Source organism: Macrobrachium nipponense, chromosome 26, assembly GCF_015104395.2.
Source record: "Macrobrachium nipponense isolate FS-2020 chromosome 26, ASM1510439v2, whole genome shotgun sequence".
In the NCBI taxonomy this organism is placed as follows: Eukaryota; Metazoa; Arthropoda; class Malacostraca; order Decapoda; family Palaemonidae; genus Macrobrachium; species Macrobrachium nipponense.
In genome coordinates, this window is record NC_087215.1 from 42,665,861 (window position 1) to 42,687,515 (window position 21,655).

General features: G+C 40.3%; 1 long non-coding RNA gene across 1 annotated transcript; it reads right to left on the reverse strand.

The window, feature by feature from the left end:
* Positions 1-7,731: 7,731 nt before the first annotated feature.
* On the reverse strand, positions 7,732-20,631 carry LOC135199808 (uncharacterized). The gene is made up of 3 exons (XR_010311126.1): positions 20,577-20,631; positions 10,229-10,368; positions 7,732-9,915 (listed from the first exon to the last, which is right to left on the reverse strand). It is a non-coding gene; the product is annotated as an uncharacterized LOC135199808 (long non-coding RNA).
* Between the last annotated feature and the right edge of the window lie 1,024 nt (positions 20,632-21,655).

The following is a 21,655-nucleotide window of genomic DNA, read 5'->3' on the forward strand; positions in this document are numbered from 1 at the left end:
CCACAATCAGAAAATTGATCACATTGAATCTTTGTTGCCTGCAGTGCGTGAAAGATATATAAAAATAAGCTGAAACTTATAAATAACTTAAGGATAGCTGCCTTTATTACACTTTGAGATGCTGTTTGATAAATGTCCCTCCATAGATTTAATTGGTGAATGTGACTTTGGACATATGAAATATTGTAGCTCATGTGAATGTCCATATTGAAGAAATTGAATTGGCGAAATGGTGCATAAATAAGTTTTTATATTTTTTTTGTGAGCCACAAGGTGACACTTTTAGAGACTGACGTCAAGAGATTTTTCCACAGTTTTTAAACTCATTTCTTGTCCTTGTAAGGATTTGGGACCTCGTTGTCAGTTGTTTTAAAGTTGATTCACCGTTGCCTTTCAGTTCAACTATTTTGCTAAAGTCATAGAGTTTAATTTCAGGTCAGATCATCATAGCCCCACTCCATCCAGGGACATACAGAACCTACCCAATCGGGGTAAAATTTCCGACAACTCTAGTAGCCATTTTTTGCACTTTTGATATTTAATATCAATTTTAACGAACACTTAATTCACTATGCACTATTCCAGGTTTTAAGAATTTGACCAAAAGAACTTCCTAGCGGCTCTAAATCATCTATCATTTGATAGAGAACACAGTGGCTGTTAATAAATTACTTTGTGAAATATTTATGCCCTAGGATTCTTTCATTATTCACCATCATCGTTAATAACACTCATCACTATACTGAAGTGATCTGAGCAGATTCTCGTCATGAGGTCTGTTAAGGTTCTCTACTAGGGCAAGGAAAATCTAAGGGCCATCAAACACATAGTACCACTTGAGGTGAATGCACATGATGACAATGCAGCAGGGAGGGACAAGGACAAAGCAGCAGTTGTACGAGATGATGATGGAACCAGGTTAGAGGACACTGCACAATTTGTTGAATGAAAGTGAAAGTAGTGTTTCTCGACAGACTGACGAACTTGAGTTGAATGAAGTAGAGCGGAAAAACGTTCAAAATAAGCAATCAGAGTTGGTAGTGAATGAAAGTGTAAGAATGCAAACAAGGGTTAATGTTGCCCAAAGCCAAAAGATGTCGGAGTGGGTAAAAAACAATGAAGTTTAAAATGTCCAGTGTTTATGTGTAATTCAGGGGTGAACTCTGGAGGACTGGTGTCTAGTAGGGAGTTGAAGCAAAAGGATTTTTCAGTGTACAGTGTCAATCAGGTAGCTCTTAAGCATCCAACCTAGGCAGATCACAGGCACGTTTTCATTATGATTTCATATTTTATGTCCCTTTGATGTAATGTCTATTATTGAAAGTGATCAATCTGGTATTTCATTGATGTTTGTCATGAGTTACCCTCGTCTCATAGCGCTGTGGATGAGGATAGGCCATGATCAGGTCCAGACTCTCTGCTTCACCTGGGCAAACCTTCCCATTGCTGTCAGGTTCCTCCAGATTTTCTGTGGTGGAGGATGTCGTGATAAATATGAGCTCCACTTTTCCTGACAAAATCTTTACCTATGTTCTTGACTTAGCAAGGGAAGAAGTCAGACAGCAGGGCAACTGGTTCCCTTTATGTTTGGGTAACTATGTGTAATGTATTCATATGGAGCTGGTGAATTCCACTAACTATTGTTAATATTAACTGAATATGATTTTAAACCACATTGGTCATAATTCTGGCAAAATAAACACATATTTTAGTCACTGGATTACAAAAAAAGAAAACCCTGCATACAAAATTACACGAGGCTTGCGGAGTGAAATTCTGCCCTCCCCTCCGAGCCATCATTCAGGAAGGACATTCCATGTCAACCCGAGTTCATAGCCAGAATAGTGTTGCTCACTGTAATGTAAACATTTCTCATTAGCTCGTCTGTATCAGTCAGGGCTTGTTTTCATCAACGGTATTTGAGCAACATTAGTGAAGCTGTTAGTGTAATTTTCTTTTTTTACCTTATCGATCTTATCAAATTTTTCATGAGCCAATTCATTTTTCCTTTGAATTCATCCCATATAAATAATGACTTTCATTTGATTTAATGTTGCAGCAGTTTTCCAGTAATGTGTTACTCAGTTGTTATTGTAACATATTAACATAAAGGTGGATTATTTTTGCCCGCCCCCCCCCCCAAAAAAAAAAAAAAAAAAAGTAAAAATCAGTACCTGCCTTTTCACTCGACCTTCACTTAGGATTTGTTGGCTGTGCCGAGAGATTGCCTACCATTCCCCATACCTTAATTTAAGGAGATAACCAGAGCCCAGTCGTCAGTCGTGTAGCAAAATTTGCGACATCACCTCTGCCTTTGAAAATTGGTATCAATATACTTTCCCTCCACTCTGTATCCTTTCGTGAGCTAAAATCTTTTCCACCAGAATTTAAAGTATTTCCACACGTACATCGCTCAGTGCCTTCCATACTTCACCTAGGACCTAGTCTGATCCTGTCATCTTCCCATTCTTCATGGAAGGTATTTTGTACACAAGATGAGTTAAGATAAAATCGCAGTGCTCAAGCACCCAAACTATTACATCATCATGAGATGATTAGCAGTGAGACCGAGGCCGTTGAGGACTGCCAGAATTAGTATTAACTTTTCCTTTTGATTCCTTACAGTATATTGGTTAAGCTCCGATTCGGCTTTCTTATGCAATTTTCCTATTTATTAATATAGAGTAACCTACTGCTGAAGCTGCTGACGTTATGCATATTGCTGCCCATCATATTGTATTGGATTACGTGAATATACAACTATTTCATATTGCTCGTGTTTTGTGTATAACTTGCTTGCAGTCTCCAATTTTTTTTTTTTTTTTTTTTTTTTTTACTGAGTTTAAAACTTTCTCTATCAGTCACAGATCGTGAAGTGCATAACAAAAATAATTATCCATCTGTTATTGTTCCCGTTAAAAATTTACGTTTTCTTTGAAAAGAGTAATAGAAAACCACAAGATTTGAAAGGAAACCCTAATAAAAACAACCTAATCGCCTTTACTTAGCTTAAAAACTACCATACCTTATTTCGAAGTATGTTGTTCACCTTTTTGTTTTCCCAATATACTTTAATCTTCAGGTAAATCTAGAGGAGACGGCTGCGTTGATATATAGTTTTTTATATAATTTTTTAGGCAAAACAATGTAGAAAATTGCTTATTAAATACAATAAATGAGATGATTTGATACGTTTACCGAGATAATGAGAAATTCGCCTTCTATTGTCCATATCTTTACTTTCATTCTCCGAGGGGTCTGTCCTAAACACCATGTCACGAGGAGCTTCCGCCATGTTTATTATGTCACTCGAACCCTCACGTAAAAACAAACAAAAGACCACAAATTTCTAATTATCTCTACGATTTTCTCTAATTATCTCACCTGTATACTACATTACACCCTTTTCTACATTTCAAGCCAAAAAAGTGTTATTCAAGGAGATTTTGGTGGGCCTTCTGCTTTACTTTTAACCATCTTTGGAACAATTGATAGAATCGTGTTTCACCTTAAGGTAATATGCCACGCTGAAGACAAGTTTGATATAAAGATTATCTAGACACCACACGCACGGTAATTAGTATATTAATTCGCCGTAAGTTTATTTTTTGGCAGTTTTGATCCAACCTCTCATATCTTCGTGTTAGGAAATAAAAACGAATGACCTCTTGCATCTGTAAACTACAGTGATCTGTCAGGAATATGCGATAGCTTTTTACCATTAACCCTTTACATATTACAATAATGGCCAGTTTTGATGGAATGCTCATAGCTAGTGTTGGTAACTGAAAAAAGGGTTAAACATTCACTTTGGCAGGTTAGATTTAGCCAACAAAAATAATTATCGGTGAATCTAATAGTCAGTTATATTTTAGGCTGCCCATGGGCTTTGATAATGAAACTGACAATCTTTCCTATAATGAAACCACGACACCTTTCTTTGTAAAGTCATTAGATTATGAAATGTACTGAAATGGTTACTATATTACTGAAAAAAGAAAGAAAGAAAAAAAAAGAGGGTAACCAGAAGTTGCTTTTAATGCACTGTTTAGTGTACTTAAGTTAAACTACATTTGCTTATGTGCATCTATGCAAGTAGGTGTGGTTATACGGATGTATGTATGTATACCAGACTTCAGCCGAATTCATTCTCATACATACACATTTTCAGCTTTCCACTTGAGCTATTCATTCCCAGTGATGAGGGCAACACTTCATGTAGGTAAAGTAGATGTGAGGTGAATTATTATCAAACCAAAGTTTAAACAGAAACTTATTTCAAATCACGTCAGAATATTTATCAACAACAACAAAAAATCACCACTTATTAACTGCAATGAACAAATGAATCTTAAGCCACCAAATAATGAACTCGGAGCTTTAACTGTACATTGTTTGGAAGTAAACATTTCCAAAAATTACATAAGGGAAAACAAGAAATGTCATACACTATGTACGGTACGAATAGCAATCAGTAGATGGCGCTAATAGTAATTCCAATTACAGCATGATGATAGGAAGGTAATTATAGTTCTCCCCTGTTATGAATGAAAGTACTGAAATATTTTATTTGCACCATTAGTTTAATTAAGTGGTTTCCTTCTGTCCAAGACGTGATAATGCATCTGCAATAGTGTTGCTTGACCCTCGAATGCTGTGAATCTCAATGTTGTAGGCAGACAAGATGTATGACCATCGAAGAAGTTTCTTGTTGGTAAGATTTTCCCTTTCTAGGAAAGTAAGGGGCTTGTGGTCGGTGTAAATGACACTTGCAGCACCTTCCAGATATGGACGAAAAGGAAGGACAGTCGCAACGAGGCTATACAATTCTTTATCGATGAAAGGCCATCCTAGTCGAGTGCCTTTGAATGCTCTCGAGTAATGAGAAGCGGTGTTCTAACAAAGGAGGAAAAGTGATTGTCCCATGATTGATATCCTGCAGTCGAACACCAAATCCAGTATTACAAACATCGACCTGTTTAAAACTGTTGAAGGTATAGCAAGATTAGGAGCTTGCAACAAAGGAGATGAAGTTATGTATAACTTTAGCTGCTTAACTCATCTTGTGTACAAAATACCTTCCATGTTTGATGGCCTTTTATTCATGCTCGCTTCCTACTTAAATGAGAAATGCAAAACACAGTAAATAAACATTGAGGCAAAACTCTGAATAGGGATAAGGTACCGTCAAATCATTAATTAGATAGTGACTTCCACTCAGAACCTCAAAGTGCTGGGTAATTAGTAAAAACATAACTCAGAAAAGGTCACGGTAAAGAGTCCTGGTGTCATCCCATTTCATCTGAGGGCTAGCGCTCCTTCTAACCAAGCCAGTTGCCCTTCTGTTTTGAGAGGTGTGAAGCATAGGCGTAACTGCGGGGACCCACGGGGGTGGGGAGGGCACGTGCCCACCATTTGAAGCTTGTGCCCCCTTCATTTTGAGTTCATAAAGCTTGTAGTAAAAGCCTAAGATTAATTTTCATATTATTATTATTGTATTATTATTGTTGTTGTTGTTATTATTAATGTTAAAGTTTTATACATCAAGTACTTTGGCTGTTTTTTTTTTCCATACAAAGATAAGTCGAGTTTTGCTATATTAACTGTAAGAAATAAATAAATTTTCTTTCTTTTATATAAAAACGTGATTCACAAATTGATCGGCTTAGATATATTAAAACAACCTTAATATCTTTCCATATGACTTTAAAAAGTATTATAATTTGTGCAACCCCAGTGGCGCCCCCATATTCAGCTGTGCTCCCCAGGTGTTCCTCCCTCCCCCCCGAAATCAATTGACTCCCAGTTACGCCTATGGTGTGAAGGTGTGTGTACGAAGTTGACTATACTCTGTTTCAACTCATCTGTCCCCGAAAAATTAACATTCAAGGACATCGGGTCATGGCAACACTGTGGGATGTAGGCTACCTTCCACAGACGGAAGAGTTATAAGGATTAGGATGTCTCAAAGACTTAGCAGTCCATCCGAGGTGTCCTAATGATTTTGTCTAGCTTTCTTTTAAACTGTTCTACATTGTTGCTGTTTACACCTTAATTCTGGTGGCAAGAGAGAAAAAGGTAGAGGAAGGATGCGAGGGAAAAAAAAAACACCAATGCAAGAGAGAGAGAGAGAGAGAGACCTTACCTTATCTTAACTTAACCTTACATCTTGTTCGGGTTGCCCCAGGTCCCTCAGTGTGAGGCACCTCTAATGTCTACCAGAGAAATGCTAATGCATCTTAAGGTATATTTTGCATCTTCCAATCTTGGATGGTCTGGGATGCAGCTTAGATATTTATCGAGCTTATTCTTAAACACATCTACGCTAACTCCTGATATATTCCTCAGATGAGCTGGCAACACAATGAATAGCCTTTGCATTGTCGATGCTGGTGCGTAGTGTATTAATGTCCTGTGTGCTTTACTTAGTTTTCCAAAGGAAGCAGTTAAAGACCTTGGTGTGATGTTGAATAGGTACATATTATGCAATGATCAAATAGCAATTCTACTGGCTAAATGCAAAGCAAAAATGGGAATGTTGTTATGGCACTTCAAAACAAGAAAAGCTGAACACATGATTATGCTTTATAAAACGTATGTACGTAGTCCACTTGAATATTGCAATATGATATGGTACCCACACTACCAAAAGGATATTGTACAAATAGAGAGTGTACAAAGGTTCTTTACAGCTAGAATAGAAGAAGTTAAGGATCTTGACTACTGGGAAAGATTACAATTATTAGAAAGGAAAAGAGAACGCTACATGATAATACGGGCATGGAAACAGATAGAAGGAATTGCCAAAAAACATTATGGAGCTAAAAATATTAGAAAGAGCATCCTGTTGTAGGACTTGGCCTAGACTTTTTTTTTTTTTTTTTTTTTTTTAACTTGATTGATTGACAAAATTCAGTACTTTTTAATATGAAAATGCCCCTTCATAAGTTAATACTCATCGAAAATTGGGAAAGATTTTCAGTTAGGCTGAGCTTTTCCTTGTCACTTATTATTTATTTTTCCTTGTTGTTACCCCCATTCAATTTATAATCGGTGGTACACCGTAGAAAAAGACTTCTCTAAGTACACCAACAATTATTATTATTATATATATGTTATTTACACATATCAAGCAAATTTAAAGATCGAAATGGTGTTACACTTAGAATTAAGAAGACAGCTTGAAAAGAAGGAAAGAGTATTTTAAACAATTGCTGAATGAAGAAAATGAAAGACTAATAGGAGAGTATGGACTAATGAACATAGGAATGGTAGGTATAGGTTTCTGCAGTCAAGAGGTTCTAAACACCTTAAAGAACATGAAGAATGGGAAGATGACAGGATCAGACTAGGTCCCAGGTGAAGTTGGAGGTATTGAGAGATGTACGAGTGGAAATACTTTAAATTCTGTTGGAAAAGATTTTAGCTCACGAGAGGATACAGAGGAGTGGAGGGAAAGTATATTGACACCAATTTTCAAAGCCAGAGGGGATGTCGCGAATTTTGCCCCGCAACTGGGCTCTGGTTATCTCCCTAAGGTTATGGGAAATGGCAGGCAACCTCTCGGCACAGTCAAGCAGATCCTAAGTAAAGGTCGAGTGAAAAGGCAGGTACTGATTTTTACTTTTTTTTTTTTTTTTTTTTTGGGGGGGGGGGGGAGTTGGGGGACAAAAATAACCCACCTTTATGTTAATATGTACAATAACGACTGAATAACACATAACTGGACAACTACTGTAACACTAAATCAAATGAAAGTCATTATTTATATGGAATGAATTCAAAGGAAAAATGAATTGGCTCATGAAAAATTTGATAAGATCGATAAGGTATAAAAAGTAAATTACACTAACAGCTTCACTAATGTTGTTCAAATACCGTTGATGAAAACAAGCCCTGACTGATACAGACGAGCTAATGAGAAATGTTTACATTACAGTGAGCAACACTATTCTGGCTATGAACTCGGGTGGAATGTCCTTCCTGAATGACGGCTATGAGGGGAAGGCAGAATTTCACTCCTCAAGCCTCGTGCAATTTGTTTTTTTGTAATCCAGTGACTCTAAAATATGAGTTTATTTTGCCAGAATTATGACCAATGTGGTTTAAAATCATATTCAGTTATTACTAACAACAGTTAGTGGAATTCACCAGCCCCATATGGATACATTACACATAGTTAACCAAACATAAAGGGAACCAGTTGCCCTGCTGTCTGACTTCTTCCCTTGCTAAGTCAAGAACATAGGTAAATATTTTGCCAAGAAAAATTGAGCTCATATTTTTCACGACATCCTCCATCACAGAAAATCTGGAGGAACCTGACAGCAATGGGAAGGTTTACCCAGGTGAAGCAGAGAGTCTGGACCTGGTCATGGCCTATCCTCATCCGCAACGCTATGAGGCGAGGGTAGCTCATGACAAAAAATTCAATGAAATACCAGAGTGATCACTTTCAATAATAGACATTACATCAAAGGGACATAAAATATGAAATCATAATGAAAACGTGCCCTGTGATCTGCCCAGGTTGGATGCTCAAGAGCTACCTGATTGACAATGTAAACTGAAAAATCCTTTTGCTTCAACTCCCTACTAGACACCAGTCCTCCAGAGTTCACCCCTGAATTACACATAAACACTGGACATTTTAAACTTCATTGTTTTTTACCCACTCCGACATCTTTTGGCTTTGGGCAACATTAACCCTTGTTTGCGTTCTTACACTTTCATTCACTACCAACTCTGATTGCTTATTTTGAACGTTTTTCCGCTCTACTTCATTCAACTCAAGTTCGTCAGTCTGTCGAGAAACACTACTTTCACTTTCATTCAACAAATTGTGCAGTTTCCTCTAACCTGGTTCCATCATCATCTCGTACAACTGCTGCTTTGTCTTTGTCCTCCCTGCTGCATTGTCATCATGTGCATTCACCTCAAGTGGTACTGTGTGTGTGATGGCCCTTAGATTTTCCTTGCCCTCGTAGAGAACCTTAACAGACCTCATAACTCCCTGTTTGTCGTGGTAGACTACTTCGATTTTACCTAGAGGCCATTAGTTACGTTTGTGCTGTTCTAACTTGACCAATGTGATGTCTCCTACTTGCAGCGCTGTTGCAGGTCCCACCTGGAAGTCATGTCACTCTTGTAGCGAACTCAGGTAGCCTTGTTGCCAACGTTGTTTGAAATGTCCTAGTGCCTCAGTGAGGTGAACATACTGGGGACGCAGCTGCTTTGTAGTTAAAGTCTAACAGATACACCAGATCACCTTAAATTAAGTGTGAAGGAGTGAGGACCTCATCCTCTCTGGTATCTCCCGTATACATCAATGGCCGGTTATTAATGACAGCCTCTGCTTCCTTTATTAAGGTGTGGATGTGTTCATCATGAAACATTTTTTCTTCTTAAAGTTGTATCCAGGGTTCGCTTCACTACGCCAATCAATTGTTAAAAAAAAACTTTCCATGGGGACCTTGGTGTCTGGAAGATCCACTCAATTCCTCTTTTCCAAAGGAATTTCTGGGTAACATCCTTATCATAAAAGTCCTTCAGGAAGCTACTAGCAGCACTGAACGTCATGACATTAAACCTGTACACTGGATGGTGTCCTGTGGGTGGCTGCAAGCCTTTGAAACATTAAGATGAAAGTGTCCGCGTCGAGACTGCGACAGTAATCGAGGTAGACTGCACAGTTGCCCATGCAAGTGACTATCAACAGGTATCCTATCCCTCCTTCCATACAAATAGGACCAGTGCGATCTATTGCAACATTAGTGAATGGGTATGATATTCTGGTTTAAATAATCAGGAGGGGGGTGGTGGTCGTCTCAGAAGGGGTTTTTATGCGATGACGCACTCTCTACAGGAGCCAAGCACTCTCTTGGCTACAGCCCGCAATCCCGGGTACCAACATTCCTGGCAGAAATTGGTCATTAGTGTGTTATACCTCAATGAATATGAGTTACATGTAAATCTTTTAGGTAAGTTTGAACTAATTTTCCCTTTGAGGGCAACAACAGTAACTGATCCTTACATCCTAATGTGTTTCCTAATCTATTTCTAGTATAAACTACATGGTTGATAATAATTATTCCTAGGTGATTAATGAAGTTGTCAAGTGATGTCTTTGCTCTAAATACACAAGTTTCAAAAAAGGATTCACTTTACTACAAATGAACTGCAACATACACTTCATTACTCCTAACAGAAAAAGCGAAATCTATATTACTCCTGATGATATTCCAGAGTTCAGCTGGTGGAGTCATGGCCACTTCCTCCCTCAATTACACGGAGCACAGCAATGACTTGCGAGTTGGCCTGGCTTGGTAAGGCTTCATCTTTGTGTGATGGCAGTTCAACAGGACCTGTCTGGTGCAGAAAAGTCATTCCTAATGAGCCACAACTGATTGTCAATAACTTATCCCAATGTGGATCCCCTGGTCAATATGTCTGCAGGATTTTACTTCTTTGGTACATACTTCAGCACAATGTCACATTCCTATAGAATAAAATTAATTTCTCCCACCTGACTGGATATGAAGGTTATTCATTTTCTTCCCAACAGATTCTTTAAATGTTCAGACAGCAGTACAACTGCTAGTATTTCTAACTTAGGGATAGTTAACTTTGACTGCATATGTGGTGTTACTCTCAGCTTTAATGTGAACAGGTTAGTTTTCCCTTCATTCTCTACTGCCCCATAAACCTTGCTTAATGCATTGGTAAATATCACAATTTTGAAGTAAATTGTATTTTTCCTAACTATACAAACCTAGGTCCTTTACAATAGAAATTACTTAAGGCGAAGCCTGGAAGCAGCTGCTGAACTTTCAAACAAGGTAGTGCGGTAGTTATCTACTGTCTGGTCGTTGGTATGCCAAGACTGGGGTTGAGTGTTCAATTTGCTTTTGGCCCAGGTAACAGATGAGGGGTGGCATGAGGTGGGCAATATGTGTAAAGGACCTAGGTTTGTATAGTTAGGAAAAATACAAATTACTTCAAAAATTGTGATTTGTTCCTACACGGTATACAAACCGTCGGTCCTTTAGAATAGGAAGACTCACTAATTGGTGGGAGGAATCTGAGTGAGCTTCTGAACCGACTGGAGTTCAGCCTACCTAGGCTCCTCTCTCGGTCTTTAGAGCAAGGAAGAGGGACCTGCCACTGACCTCTGATCGGAGTTAGGGAACTGCGAGATCAGAAACAGTCTTCTGGGCTTTTCCTTAAGGAGCGAAACGTAATTTGCGCCTAGGGGAAAGCGAAGAACCATATGTTGTAGACAATAAGGCAAAAACAAGGCAATGGGTTTGTCTTATGTTTGGGACCCCCTATTTCCCGCTTTGCAAGGGAAATGGGGAGGAATGTGCTTCTATTGCTAATGAAGGAATAGAAAGGGTACTCCAAGGAGTGTCTTACCTGCATCCGTGCTCAGTCCAGCACGTAACTGTCTGCGTACTCTCTGCCCGAAGGAAAAGAGTAGGATGAAAGGAATGAAGAAGAGCCAGTCACTCTGCAATCGTATCCTATCATACCGTACAACGAGACTAGATGCTAACCTGTCCTATTAGAGGAGCTGGGTAAGCTACACAACTTGTTGAGCAGCCACCACTGGTCCCAAAGAGAAGGTGTCCAAGGACTTGTGGGCACCATTCTGAAGGTAATGAGAGGTGAATGTAGCCTGGTGTGCCCAGACCCCCGCCTTCAAAACCTGTTGAACCGACAGGTTCTTCCAAAATATGAGGGAAGGGGCAATATCCCCGACCTCGTGAGCTCTTGGACAAAGGGCACCAGTGTCGTCACCTGCAGCAGAGTACGCCTTCCTGATCGTCTCACAAAGCCAGAGAGAGATAGTGCTCTTGGACACGTCTTTCTTGGGACCCCCAGTGCTAACGAAGAGTCATTGACACTCAGGCTGAAGATGTCAAGTCCTCCTCAGGTAGCTCTGTAGTGCTCTAACTGGACAGAGAAGCATCTAGTCTCAATCATCATCAACAAAGTCACTGAGGGAGGGGATGGAGAAGGACTCGAATCGGGCGTCAGGAACCGCATAATTCTGAGTCTTCGCTATGAATTCCAGTACAAATTCTAGCGTCACCGATACCCTCTCGTGCACTTTACATTGAAGGAAAATCCGTGGAGTTTGCCTACTCTCTTTGCTGATGCGAGGGCCAGCAAAAGGAGTCTTGAGGGTCAGATCCCTGTCTGATGACTCTCGGAGTCTCTTGTATGGGGCATGAGTCAAGGTCTGCAGCACTAGAGTCATATCCCACACAGGAGGCCTGGGATCCCTGGGTGGGCAAGACCTCTCGAAGCTCCTCACAACGAGAGTAATCTCATAAGAAGAAGAAATATCTTTCCCTTTCAGCTTGAGGACCAAGGCTAAGGCAGCCCTATAGCCTTTTACCGCTGAAACGGAGAGGAGCTTCTCTCGAAGAAGGTAGACTAGAAAGTCCGCGACCTGCTGAATAGTGGCTCCGATACCTGCTGAATAGTGGCTCTGATCGGAGATATACCTGGTCTACGACAGGACTTCCTGAGGTATCCAGCCATCTCTGTCACTGCTCATCGCACAAAACCTCTCGCTTGCAAGAGATGGTGGATAACCTCCCAGAGTTAAGACGCAGGGACTCCACTGCTTGATGGTACCGTTCTATGTGTGGCTCAGACAGCAGGTCCTAGGTGCCTCGGCGAGAAGAGCCAGAAGGTCGGGATACTAAATGGCTTGAGGCCATCTGGGTGCCACCAGAATCTTTCTCAGATACTGCATGATCCGCACCTTGTTGAGCACAGTGAGGAAAGGTGTACGCTTCCAGGTTGTCCTAAGGGTGTTGGAATGTGTCTTCTGCCACTGCCCACGGGTCTGGTACAACTGAACAGAAGATCTTCACCTTCCTGTTGTACCGTGTGGTGAACAAGTCTATGACTGGACACCCCCATAGGCTGAAGAGCCTTTCCGCTACATCCTGGTGTAGGGACCACTCGGTTCCTACCACCTGATTCTGGTGGCTGAAATTGTCTGCCACTACATTCCTCTTGCCTGGAATGCACCTGGCTGACAGCTCCACTGAGTGAGCCAAGGCCCACTCGTGCACCTGCATTATCAACCTGTGGAGCTTGAGGGAGGCAAGTCCCCCTTGCTTGTTGATATATGCCACTAAAGTGGTGTTGTCGCTCTTCAACACCACAGAGTGTCCCATCACTCTTTCTCGAAACTCTTGGAGAGCCAGGAAGGCTGCCTTGAGTTCGAGAACATTGATGTGAAGGTGCTTGTCGTGATTGTTCCACACACCTGCAGTCAGCAACTCCTCCAGGTGTGCGCCCCACCCCTCGTTTGATGCATCTGAGAATAGGAGCATGTCCGGAGGGGGAGTGGTGAGATCCACTCCTACCATGAGGTTCCTGTCGTCCAGCCACCAATCCAGGTCCTCCCTTACCTCCTGTGAGAGAGGAACAAGGAGAGACTGAGGATCTCGTGATTAGGACCAAAAGTCCCTGAGTCTCCACTGAAGAGACTGCAGGTGCAGCCTTCCGTGAGGGACCAGCTTTTCCAAGGACGACAGGTGAGCGATCATGACTTGCCAAAGCCAGGCAGGTTGCTCCTGTCTTGACAGGATCCACTGCGCTACCTCTCTGAACTTGCTGATACAAGAGTCCGAGGGGAATACTCTTGCTGCTACCGTATCTATCAGCATGCCCAGATACAACATCCTCTGCTTGGGTTTGAGACCTGACTTCTCCAGGTTTATCAGGATCCCAAGATTCTGACAAAACTCGAGGAGTCGATCCCTCTCCTGCAGCAACTGTGAGCGAGACCAGGCAATCGTCGAGATACCTCAAGAGACATATCCCATTCGAATGTGCCCAAGTTGAAACCAAGGTGAACACTCATAAACACCTGGGGAGCAGTCGACAGTCTGAAGCATAGAGCCTTGAACTGGTAGATCATCACTCCCAGGACGAAGCAGAGGTACTTGCGGGAAGATCTGTGGATGGTTATTTGAAAATACGAACAGTGAGAGCTATAAGACTGGTCTCCATCCCTCCGAAGCCTTTTCTACGAGAAAGATTTGGCTGTAAAAGCCCAGAGACCCGTCCGACACGATTTCTATAGCACTCTTCTGCAACACTGCTCGCACTTCCTGCAGCAATGCCTGGTGCTTCTCAGATCCTGCTACATAGGATCGAAGCCTGACTGGATGGTTGGTGAGGGGTGGTGGAGAGACTAAGGGGAGTAAATAGCCCTCCTGAAGGACGTCTACTACCCAGGTCTCCGCTCCGTATCACTGCCAAGTTGCCCAATGGCTTGATAGGCGGCACCCCCCCCCCACCAGTGGCAGCAGCTGGAGGGGAATGCTGGCCTTAGCGTTTCCCTTTGGACGTCTTCTTCGCTTTCCTTCCTAGTCCTGACTGGAAATCATTCTGGAAAGGACAGGAAGTCTTGGATTTGGGGGCGGAAGAAGAAGGCTGGGTTGTTCCTTTGGCTCCCTTTGAAGGAGAAGCCTTCTTAGAATGTAGGTCTCACACACCGTCAAGAATCTTGATTTATTTATTTAAGAGGAGAATGTTTTTGAAAATGTGATCTTTGAAGTATCAAAAGAATGTAAGTAAAACATATTTGCCTTTTGAAAATATTTTATCAAGTTACAACTTTCGTGTTTTTTCTAAGTGCCTCCTACATGGTTGTCCTTGACGTTTCCTATACTTTATCAAATTATTAAGATATCTCATTCGAAAATATACTGATATCTTTAAAAAAAACAATAACATAGCCAGGAACTCAATGTCAGACTTTTTCAATTCAAAGCAAAACTTTTTAAAACAATGTTTGTCCTCCATGAGTGCTATCCTGTGTACAGCATTAGAGATCTCCCGCATTAGTACTAACTGCGAAAAAAAACGACTAGAAGGTGCATGTAAACTTCCCCCTACTAACACAGTCTATCCAAGTATCATTCATTTGTATTTATTTAATCTTCTTTCCTAACTCAGGGTATTTCACACTAAAATATTTTGACAATATATCCCCCAATGTATTTAAGTGCCTCCTCCTCAATTACTCCCTCGATATTTTTTATATTTCTGAGTTTGCTCTCAAAAGGTCTTCTTCCTAATCAAAAACATCTTTTCCTAGATCAAAATCAAAATTTCTTAACATCTGTGTTGTTAGACATATTTTTAATGCTAACCCCCTTTCTTTAGTTACATACTCATCTAAATTGGCAGATTCAAGGGATTTTTCCAGCAGGTAGCCAATACTATGAGAGGCGTTTAAACATATTAAATAAAGGAATGGTGGATTTACATGAAAAAATTATTCCTTTCTCCATAATACTCATTACCTCGATGACCTTGAGCAATTAACCAGTTTGTTTTTCTAAATCAATACCAAAAGCATTGATTTTACCAAACTCTCCATGCATGCAAGAGGAATTCATGATGTCGAGCCAATCATTCATTATTAAAAGAATAAAATCGGACGTATCACTCCAGTTTTGACACTTCAACTGTCCCCTTTCGCCTAAATATTTTGCTGAAGTGGCACATGATGTAGAAACCATTTTCACTGCTAATTTAACGAAATGTCTTTGTTGACCAGTTACATTTAAATGCATTTCATTGATCTTATATGCAAGCCCATAGTCTGTTTTTGGTTTTACTAAACATTTCTCGTATGCTAGAATCTGAAATACACCCTCCATTATTAAGGAAAAAACCAGAGTCAATAAAACTACTTCTTGCTAATTAGATTAAATGGGGAACAGCAGAGAACACAACGTTAATTCTGTCTACACGACAATAGGCATGTACCAATGATCTTTGTATGGCTTTTCTTTTGGAAAACGATGGTATTTCATATTGGAGTTTTTCTGTTTTTTCACATGTATTAGAACAGCCAAATACCATGTAGTTACTAGGCATTATAACTGATAGAATAAATGAATGAATAGAAAGAATATGGGCATACAGCAAGTACTGTTGTTTACCTTAGGACTATGGGTAGCAAACAAAAGCACTGTTTTGGTTAACCACGTGTGGTGAGAGACCAGGGCGTGTGATGTCACGGTATTGGTGATTCATACCCAAAGATGCGCGCTGGCTGACCTGTTGTATCTAGACCGTGGCCCCGCCAAAGATGCAAGATGCCAAAAGTGTAGTAAAATACGACATAATGGTATGCTGAGCAAGATCAGTGCATGAAGTCAGTAACGAGGACTGCAATGAATCTACAGAAGGATGCTACATGTTAGGAGAAGTCAAGATGGATGATGAAATCTTCTGGTCAGCAGATGTTAGAGTGAACAGTGAAAAGATGACGTTTAAACTCGACAGTGGATCAAAAGCTACAATCATTGATGATAAGACACCATGGCTTCGAGAACTCAGACTTTAAACATCGTGTAAATTTGTAGGACCAGGTGCTGTAAAATGATCTAACTTATTCAAAGGTAAAATTCCAAATGCAGAACTCAGAATAGGAAGTAAAACTATGGTTGAGGACGTGTTCGTCATGTCAGAAGAGCTCCATAATCTTCTCTCCAAGAAGGCAGTGGAGAAATTAGGACTGATGAAAACAAAGTACAAGATAGCTTTGCGTGATGGCGCAACACCCTTTTGACTGTATACACCCAGAAGAGTGCCTCTCTGTTACTCCCAAAGGTAAAGGAGAAACTACAAATGATGGTCCAGCAGAATGACATAACGCCCGTAACCAAGCCAACTGAGTGGTGCTCAGGAATGGTTAATGCAGTGAAGCGTAATGGGGATGTAAGAATTTGAGCAGATTTTATGCTGTTGAACAAAGTGGTTAAAAGGGGAATACACCCGATGGCCAGCGCCGACGAAAACCTCACCAAACTACAAGGGAGCAAAGTGTTTACGAAATTGTACGCTAATTCTAGATTCTGGTAGACACTGCTCAATGAAGAATCAAGACTCTTGACGACATTCGTAAACCCATTTGGACAGTACTGTCTCAGTCAGTTTCCTTTTGGGATTAGCTTAGCACCTGAAATTTCCCAGAGGACAATGTCAATTATTCTAGAGGGACTGGAAGGAGTTATCAGTTATATGGAAGACATTCTCATCCATGGCCCTTCACAGGATAGCCACGACAAACATGTCCGAAAGGTTCTACAACAGCTGCAGGAGTTACATTAAATGACAAGTGTGAATTCTCTAAGGAGCAGATTAAATCCCTAGGGCACATCATCTCAGGAGATGGAATATAGCGCTGACCCAGAAAAAAAGGCTATCAAAGAATTTCCAAGATCAACTAATCTTATCGAATTGCAATGTTTAACAGTATGATAAACCAACTAGTTAAGTTCCTACCAGACCTCACCAGTATCAACACTGGTTCTGGGACCAGACACAGGAAAAAACAAGCTCGTGTCTACGGATGTACTAAAACACTATGTAAGATCCTATGGGTTCCTGGTTAGACTTGTGAGAGGTTCTGGGCTGCCAGAACCTACTTGTCAGCTACGACCTCTGTGGTGGGGTGAACTAATAACGCAAAGCCATTTTCTTACATTTAATACTCTTCACAAGGCCTCTTGTGACTACCCTGACAACAGCTTCACATCAACATTCATACTGCAAACAGACAGTAAACACAAATTATAAGCAACTTACTCTCAAGAAAACTACTAGTATTACACAAACAGTAGGCTACATGATAAGGCCCTTAATATGTGGTAGTCTTTAAACTGGCAAGATGTGCAAAGAATATAAAAACAGAAGTACAAAAGATAAAGTGGTGAAAATTTCTTCTTGAGGTAAATGAGTATTCTTTAATTTGCACTATGGTAGCCTACGTGACAAGAGTATTCATCACAATGGACACAAAATTTCTCCAACTTTCTAAACAAATATACTGTACTGAGTCTTATGTTAAAGCAAGTGGCCTCAAGGAGAACAGCAAAACAAGATTCACTGCTGGATGATGAAATTCTTGCAGCAAACAAAATTTAATTAAATCATAAAAAAGGCCTAAATTAGTTTTTAATAAAGTACTCAAATCTATGTAAATCATAATCATGAAGCATATTTAAAATTAATACACTTTAAGATTGAATATGGCTAAACTAAACTAGGTAGATTCACAAAAATACAAATTGTTACTCACACCGCATCCCAAGGTAAACCGACAAGTACAAAAGACAGGTAAAACACACAACTCATTTATACTCCACAGTCTGTGATAAGCATATTCGAAAATCGAACTCCAGCGATGCCCAATTAAAAGAAATTTTACACTGGGGCACGTCCACACAGGGACAACTGACATAGTAGAACTTGTCTGGGCAAAAGCCAGCCAACAACAGAAAATGTGCCGCCCTCGGTTACTGGGCTCATAGTTTATAAACAGAAAACCTATAAACAATAGTACTTTACATCGTACTTAATTGAATTAAATACTGAGAGCTGTACTTCTGGTTCAAGCTTCTAGAACATTCTACTGGCGGGAAAGCACACAAAATGGTGCAATAACGTATAAACGGGCAATTTTAATCGAGTGTCTTACATCCCTAAACTTCTACAATCATTCGACATTCATTGATACCAAAAACAAGGCATATTTTATGTTAAAACTAACTAAAATCTGACATTAAGCGCCACAGTTAGAACCAATTCATACAGCAGTCTACGCTAGCAAAATCATTTTCTATACATCGATTCTGTTCACTTTATAAAGAAAACTCAACACCGGAAACTTTAGGCAAAACTAAACAGAATCAACAATAAATTAAAAGGCTTTCAACTTATCAAACGTCACATTGGTGTCAGCTGTGTCGTAGGATTCTACACACTATGATCCCAACAAGAGGAAAACAATTGCCACTGATGCCTGCTGTGATGGAATAGGAGCTGTTCTCCTACAACTCGACGATTCCGGTGATCGACGCCCGATTACTAACTCTTCAAGAGCACTAAGTGAGACTGAGTAGAGATGCACAGTTATTAAAAAAGAAGCTTTAGCAGCCACATGGGCCTGCAAGAAGTTTAAGGATTATGTATTAGGTACAACCTTCAGTCTAGAGACAGACTCAGACCGTTAGTTCCATTACTCTCAGGTACTGACCTATCAAAATTTCCACCTAGAATACTTTGTTCTCATCTCCGACTTGCAAGATATTCGCCTGAAATAACCTACGTCCAAGGAGTACGTCGAAATACAGCCAGTGCTTTATCCAGCGTTCCGACAAGTCTCCCGACGATTGAAAATCTTCAGTTGATCGAAGAAGGAAGAATATCAAGAAGCAAACCTGAAGTGTATCCCAGGCACGGAGCAACGACTAGAAGAAATTATAGGGTAGCTCAAGATGCCGATGCTATTTGCAAACAAGTAATCACATATTGCGGTGATTAATGGTCTGCAGTTATGCCTTGTCAACCACTCTTGAAACCATAATGGGAGAAGAAGCAGCATCTCATGGTGAATCAAGGACTTTTAATGTTCAACACTTGTATGGCTATTCCAGGACATCTTCAGTTGGAAGTACTGAATGCGCTACATGAAAGTCGTCTAGGTATCAACTGTCAAGGAAGTGCAAGTAACTCATGAAACAAATCGAAGCGATGGTTAACAAGTGGCAAACATGCGCCAAGTTGAGACTAGAGCCAAGGGAACCTCTTAGAGCTATGTCTTTTCCAGCGAAACAACCATGGAGCCAGATTGGTACCGATACCAATTTATTTAAACTTGAAGGAAAGTCGTACATCATAGCAGTAGACTACACCAGCAGATGGTTCACACTCAAAGAATTGAAAACCACGTCTTGAGGAGCAGTTATCAGAGTTTTGAGCAGTTACCAGAGTTTTGTCCGAGATATTTTCGACTTGTAGAATTCCTGCTGTGGCAGGATCACAAGGTCAAAAAACAAGTGGGCAAAATCTCGCCACATAAACTTAACCAATCCGGCTTCCAAATTCAACCTCAGCCACACTTTTCTCTTTACACTACGGAATACATGTGACAATTGACCTACCTACATACAGAACAAAAACACAAACACATGTACTCACCCAGCTCCAGATACTCAGGGCTATGCTGTTCTGTCCGCTGGTTGAGGTCACTGAGACACCACCAAAAACAAAGACAACAACCAAGAACCACAACCCCACAACCCAACAACCAAGGACCCCAACCCCATAACTCAACAACAAAACAACAATCAAGAACCACAACCCCACAACTCAACAACACAACAACAAACAAGGAATACAACCACAAATCAACAATGCAACAACAAACAAGGAATACAACCACAACAAAAGACCACTGCACAAACAATCACTAACACAAAAAACAACAAAAAAGGCAACACACACTGCAACTAACAACACCAAGGAATCACAACAGCTCACCAACAACAATCCTCAACAACTCTCAACCACACCAAGAAACCACAACAGCCCCCCAACAACAACAACAACCACCCTCAACTATAACAACTCACATATAACCCAACAGGAACTCACAAGCACAACAAATCTAACAACACAGGCACAACCACCCCACAGCAAACAATATCAAACTTAACAACAAATCAATAACACACAACTTAACTGACTTCCAATGCCTTCAACACTTCACAGACCGCTGCCACTGCTGATCATCACCGGCTCTGACCAAAGACTGACTCAAAACCCTGATTCTAATAACTAACTCCAGCTGTACCAGCAGACAACCTAGAACTCACCAACAGCCAATTCCATCGTTAACCATCCATCGCCAATTACGCCCTCTCTCTCTCTCTCTCTCTCTCCATCTCTCTCTCTCTCTCTCTCTCTTAGTATGGAAAACCAAAACACAAATGCACACCACATGATCTCAACAGCAATAAAAACCACAAAACTTTCTCTCTCTCTCCTCTCTCTCTCTCGTATCTCGTCCTGTCTCATCACTCTCGTCTCTCTCTCTCTCTCTCTCTCTCTCTCTCTCTCTCAAGGACGTTGTCAAATGGAACTCCCATAACTCCTCCATACTGATACAGTAATTTCCGACAATGGACCTTGGTACACCAATCGCAAATTTCAAGAATTTGCAAAGGATTGGGGATTTGCTCATGTAAGATCATCACCTCTTCATCCACAAGCAAAGGGTGAAGCAGACAGAGCTGTAAAGACAGCCAAAAAATGCAAATAATATATATATAATATATATATATATATATCTATTATATTTAGTATATATATATCATATATATATCTTCAGGGGGGGTATGGGGAAATCAGTAAAATATATATTTATTGGGATCTATAAAATATATATATATATATATATATATATATATATATATATATATATATAGTTTAAATTGAAAGAATGATAAAAAAGATAGATGCTAGACTAGAGAAGTAGAAATAGGAAGAGAACAGCTGGAATTTATGAAAGGAATTGGAACGACAGATGGTATGTTCTGTCTGAGACATCTAAAGGATAAACTCAGAAGAAAGGAAATCTAGAGGAGTTTGAGGGAGAAGGGTCCCAGAGAAGTATGTACAGATGATTCAGGAGATCTATCTGAATGTGTATACCAAAGTGGAAAGTAGTATTGGAGAGACTGAAGTATTTGAGGAGAGGTGGAAAGTTGCACTGGAGGATAGAGGAATGAGGATAAGTAGGTCAGAGACTACATACATACATACA